The sequence below is a fragment of the Cimex lectularius genome, unplaced genomic scaffold (genome assembly GCF_000648675.2).
Source record: "Cimex lectularius strain Harlan isolate CLEC.00 unplaced genomic scaffold, Clec_2.1 scaffold244, whole genome shotgun sequence".
NCBI lineage: Eukaryota > Metazoa > Arthropoda > Insecta > Hemiptera > Cimicidae > Cimex > Cimex lectularius.
In genome coordinates this window covers 387476-393475 of record NW_019393120.1, presented here as the reverse complement: position 1 = coordinate 393475, position 6000 = coordinate 387476, and positions in this window count along the sequence as shown.

The following is a 6000-nucleotide window of genomic DNA, read 5'->3' as shown; positions in this document are numbered from 1 at the left end:
AGTGAACTAAAAGTTTAATTTAAATATATTTTTTGTATCTTCATTCTAACTTAGTTTTTTTCTTTCTTTTCTAAATTCATTGAAGAGCTCTTCCGTTATTTCTTTGTTTAATTAATTTTTAATTTAAAACTAATACTATAATTTTATTTGATAGTATTATTATTATTACAATAAGAAACTAACTTTGTTTACTTTTGCCATAACTTATCTGTCTTTTCTTATAATATATTTGTTATTTATATTATATAACATTTTATTTTGCATGTTATTGCCTATTGACGCTATCTTAAGGATTTTTAATATATAATATTTTAATAGAAGCTCTAGATCCAATCAGGTGAGTGATTTGAGTGGCAAAGTGTGTAAAATAGATCTGGCAACACATCTGGGAAAAAGATTACCTCCCACAATATGAATAACCAACTGTTAATCATGTAAAAGTAATTTAAATAAATTAGGTTTTGTAATAGTATAGGTTAATATATATAATGTATTTCATATTTTGTCCAGGCTCCAGCATTAAAATAATACTAATAATTAGTAATAAACGGTCGCAATGAAATAAGTTTATTCTACATTTTACATTAGAAATTTTGAAAATTGTTGTACATGGTGTGATTCTACGTTTACATACTTCAATAACTTCGATGCCCCAATCCAATTCATCAGGAATTTGTTGTCTGTTGGCGTACATTTTGCTATGTAGCAATGCTATGAAGAACAGCCGTTGCCACTATAATTGATTGGTCGGTTTGAAGTTATTGCCTAAGAAAGAACAGGAAATATTTTGTTCCAAACTCCATACCGCCGTTCTACCGGGTCTCTTGTTCTTGCCACAGCTTCATTCTACACAGGAGTGGTTGTTCTTATTAAAGAAGTCATAATATACCGTTAATTGGTATTTCCACTGACAGCTGCGAGATGACATTTCGAAATGCTTTATTTTCAAATCTTTGTTTTATTTGAGATTTAACCCTCGTTAAGGTTATCCGGTGCAGCATAAACGGCTCAACTAGAGGGTTATCCGAAATATAACTCAGACGTAACCCAAGGAACATAAACCGGTCCTAAGATTCTGAATCGATGGTTATACATGGTAATGCTCATTCAAAAAAAGGCAGCACGTGTTTCTGAATACTTGGAAACCACAATTATCCACGCCCTTGATCATTCTGAAAAAGGTCTGGGACTTAGCCCCGTTGAACACATTTGGGATCTCATAAGTGTGTTACAAATACCCCAGGACCCTCTCCAAAAACCTTTTAAGACATTGGTAAACATGATGGCCAATCATTAAAGCCGGACATTGTAATACTTCTTATTAATTGCCAGTTTAACCGGAAATAAGCTGAGGTAAAAACCTATTTAAACCAGATTTTCACGTAAAATATAAAAATGTCAGTTTGCTGCAATTTTTGGACAGTTGTAGTTCATAATTTACATGCCTAATAATACGAGAACATTTATTCTTAATCAGAATAACAATTATATTATATAATTATATTATCTGATAATGCAACTTTTTACGACGGATAGAACTACCTTATAATATANAGATAAATAGATAGATAGATAGAGAGAGAGAGAGAGTGAGAGGGAGTGAGAGGGCGACCAAGAACCGAGGGGTTGAATGCCCAGTAGACTCGTACCCCATCCCTAAAAGGTCCGGGACTTGGTCGGCTCACGTGTCCTGCATAAATCTCTTGGACTTGTCCACAAACCCCAAGATTTTGGACCCTTTTATCTCGGGGAATGATTTGGTGATGTCCGTTCCTTCAAAAATTTCAAATCTAGACCTAGCATACCCATCACACTCTGCGAGGTAGTGCCTTGCCGTTTCTTCTTTTATTTCGCAAAAACGGCAAAAGGGATCTGGTAGGATACCATTACGGAGAGGTGTCTTCTCGGTGGCAGTGGCCCGTCAGAATACCTATCAGCCTCATAATTACCTTCCTTGAAGTAGAGAATAGCCATTTCGATTCTGCTGGTTTGATCACCTTAACAAATTCTTTCGATTGCCTGTGTCCCGGGGATAGATTCCACTCCTTAAGGAATTGTTTCATACCCCAGTTTTTAATACCGGTTGTGGCCCGACAAACGCAGTATTAGAGCCTTTTTTGGCCAGGATATCCGTCTCTTCATTGCCATGGTGTCATTTATGTGCTGGTATCCAAATACCTTGTTCTCAAACCTGGAAGAGATCCTATTGATATGATCTACAATTTCCTCCACCAGTCTAGAGGTTGACAAAGTGTGTCGCAATTTTTGGATAGTTGTAGTTCATAATTTACATGTCTAATAATACGAGAGCATTTATTCTTAATCAGACTGATTAATAATTATATTATCTGATAATGCAACTTTTTACGACGGGTAGAACTACCTTACTATATAATTATCCCAATGTGATACAATCCGTTTATTTTTGTCTGTATACATGCTGCACAACTCGTCATGTATTAAGAATTTACTGGGAAAATTTTTTGTCGTTGTAATTTTGATTTGACTGGTATATTGTAGTTTATCGTGGGAATCCCGCCGAATTACCAGCTACACCTTTTGTCGGTTCAATTAATCAAAACGCCAGGCTGTAATTTCTGTAAACCGGGGTCGCGCCCACGGTCGAGTCAAAGATATTTGACAGTATAATATATATGCCAGCTCATTGTTACAAGTTAATAACAGTATATTATTATGTTTCCCTGTTTAACTGCCCACCGCAGGTAATAAACAAGCGGTTGCGGCCAGCCATTGTTGCATCTATAGAAAACGATGTGATTGGCAGCGTTGACATTTTGTCAACGGCCGAATTTTCTCGTTCCACCGAAATTGACTGTCGGCCCGATTTTCCGACACGGGTGTATTAAATTGCGGACATTAAACCGAAGGGGCGATCAAATGTTGATTTACTGAAAGAACGACCAGGAGTGAGGCCATTAATTAAATACTGGGCAATTCCTTTCCTTTACCATTTCCGGCTTAATGGACGTACATTCCTGCCATACATTGTGAAACTAGTTACAATCCGTTATAGATTTATCATAGTTTGCTTAAAGTTGAAATTAATTTAAATACTAAATGGTAATCTGTGGTATTAAGTATTCCATTTGAAAATGCATTATTCATATTGGTATTTGCAATTATTACATTAAAAGAGGTTTCCTTGTCTGCGACCTGTATTAGATATTACTACAAGAACAGACTTTATTACTTTCAAATAGAATAAAAAATTAATCGCATCACAAGCCGTATACAAAAAATGTTTCAATGTTTATTCCATAAAATGTGATATTTTTATTAATATTTGTATAAATTTAGTAAACTTGACCAGGATATTACTATCTCATTTATAACTGTTTTCATTATTAAAATTAAGATTTAAGAGTTATTTCCTCGTTTGTTTTACGATTTAGGTAGAAGGCCCCCATGACTTGGCAGCGTCCCGAGTCAAGCTCCAGCGGCTTCAAAGCAATGCGGTGTACATAATACTAATTTTTCTTAAAAGGCAAGGACTTACATAATGACTTTAACTAAACACACAAAATAATAATAACAAATGTTTAACTATTTAGGATAGATCTGATATAACCAGCATTGGAGGTGATAAGGATACTTTTATTAGACTTTTATTAGAGTGAATATGGTATTACTGGTAATATTGGGGTCTTTTTGTTGATAGCATTTTTTACTAATTGATTTTCATTTTCTATAAATTAAAAAATCCAATATATATTAAAATTATAAATTCGTAATTAGTAATTTAAGAGGGTACGTTAGGTTTAAGAAAGGAGACAATTTTACTTTTTTTGCTTTATATGATTCAAATAAGCATATTTGAAAACACATTTTAATATTGTCAACGTTTTGACATGTGAAAATCTTAGGAACATGGGCTGGGAAAATTTACGAATGCATTTTGACACCAAAAGTACCATTTTATCCTGAGTACCTCTTTTAGGAACTCACAATTCGATCTACAGTATATTCAACGATTGTCTTTGTGATACTTTTTAAATTCCAATCATTTTTGTAATTATATAATTCTCGTGACTAGCACAAAAAATAAATAAAGCCAGCTAAGCGATCAGTGAAAGTTTTTACTTAAAATTTTATATATAATAAATGAAAAATAGGTAAAACACAATTTTTGTACGGCGTCAAACAGACAAACTAATATTTGTAATTTAGTCGTTACTGATCATTTTCATCGGCCTACCAACGCTGTCAGATCCGTTTCGGCATTTCGCCATCCTCATTGAGCCTTAGACAACGCCCTAATAAACATGAATTACAGTACAGTCTAAAGGTAAAATATGTCACAGGCCTTGAGGGTGGCTAAAAGGATGCCTCAGAACAGCATATAGACCCAAATCCTTATTGAGACATAAATAAAAGAGAAAATATTACTTGAGTCTTGAATTGTAGTCACAGATAAAGATAAGATCAATTTGAAAGAAAAAAACACTCAGTTCCTTCAGCAAGTTTGAAAAATGATTTAAAGCACCTTAAACACAATTGGAAAAATTATAAGACAACAGATGCGAAAACGAACCCGCTTCAAAAAACAAAAAAGTTAAATACGTAATAACTGTGAATGCAAAAAGAAATACAGGTAGATTAAACGGATAAAAGACAGATACAAAGTACACATAAGACCATTTAAGAACAATGACTTTAAATCAATCTAAGCGACACATCTCACAGAATGCTGTCACGAAGGCTCAGAGAAACATGAAACTCTACACGACAAACAAACAGGACAAAAAATGAACATACTTGAAAACAATTAATTAAGGTTTTTAGTTGAGATGAAAAAAAGTTAATGGCACGAGATAGATTCGAAACCACGACCTTCGGCTAGATACGCCACGATAGCTCAGGTGGTAGAGCAGCGGCGTATCTAGCTGAAGGTCGTGGGTTCGAATCCCTCTCGTGCCATTAACTTTTTTTCATCTCAACTAAAAACCTTAATTAATTGGCATGTATTAATTGGTCAAGCGGACCACGAAAGTAGTGAAATACTTGAAAACTTGGAAATATATAAAAACACATTTAACTCCACAAAAAGCTCATAAACACATAAAGTGACAACAGTTTATCTACATAATTTACTCCGTTTTTCCTATGGGTGATAGATGGGCAAAAATATATCATTTATACTATTAAAAACACTAAAGATTTTCTCTATATCGGACATTGGAGATATTAGTTCATCGTTGGCTAAAATGAAATGAAATTCAAACCCCAAGAAAACATTAACAATAATGGCTTTCATTAAACGTCCTGGAAACGTTTCCTCTTCAATTTTTGATATTGTTGTACATAGAATTCGTTGTTTATAACTAAATATTATTAATGACTTTATTGCATTTCTACGATTTTTTAATGAAAGGATATAACAACAGCGAGAGGTTTTTAAGGGGTTAATATATTTACGAACACACAAATAAACAAGAATTCACATACATCATCAACACCTTTCAATACACTAAACCGATTTAAAAAAATTGTTAGAACGCCACTAAGTTGCGTACATAAAAAAGAACCAGACTTAATTTACCAAGACACCGACAAACGAAGATGTTGATACGAGCACCTGTCACAACCTTATTTATAAATTATTCAGAAATCGAGAGATGCGGTCTGGTGTGATGTAGTTTCAGAAAAACATTTTCTTTATCGTGCCAACGTTTTGATCTTTATTGAGATCATCTTCAGGGCCTGGGATTTAAAAATATTGTTTACATTTAACAAATAAATTTAGGATGTGGCAAAGTGAATTTATACAATGCAAAATATGTTTTTTATATTCAATCAAAGTATTTCTACTCACTCAAAATGTTTGCCTTCTGATATTTCGGTCAATCGAACCACGAACTCTAATGGCTTTAAAAAAACATGGACCTTTTATTCAATTTTCGGCAGATTAATTAAACTAATATGTATACAATGAATACCTTATTTAATATGTGAAATTATTTGAAAATTAATCCTCTTATT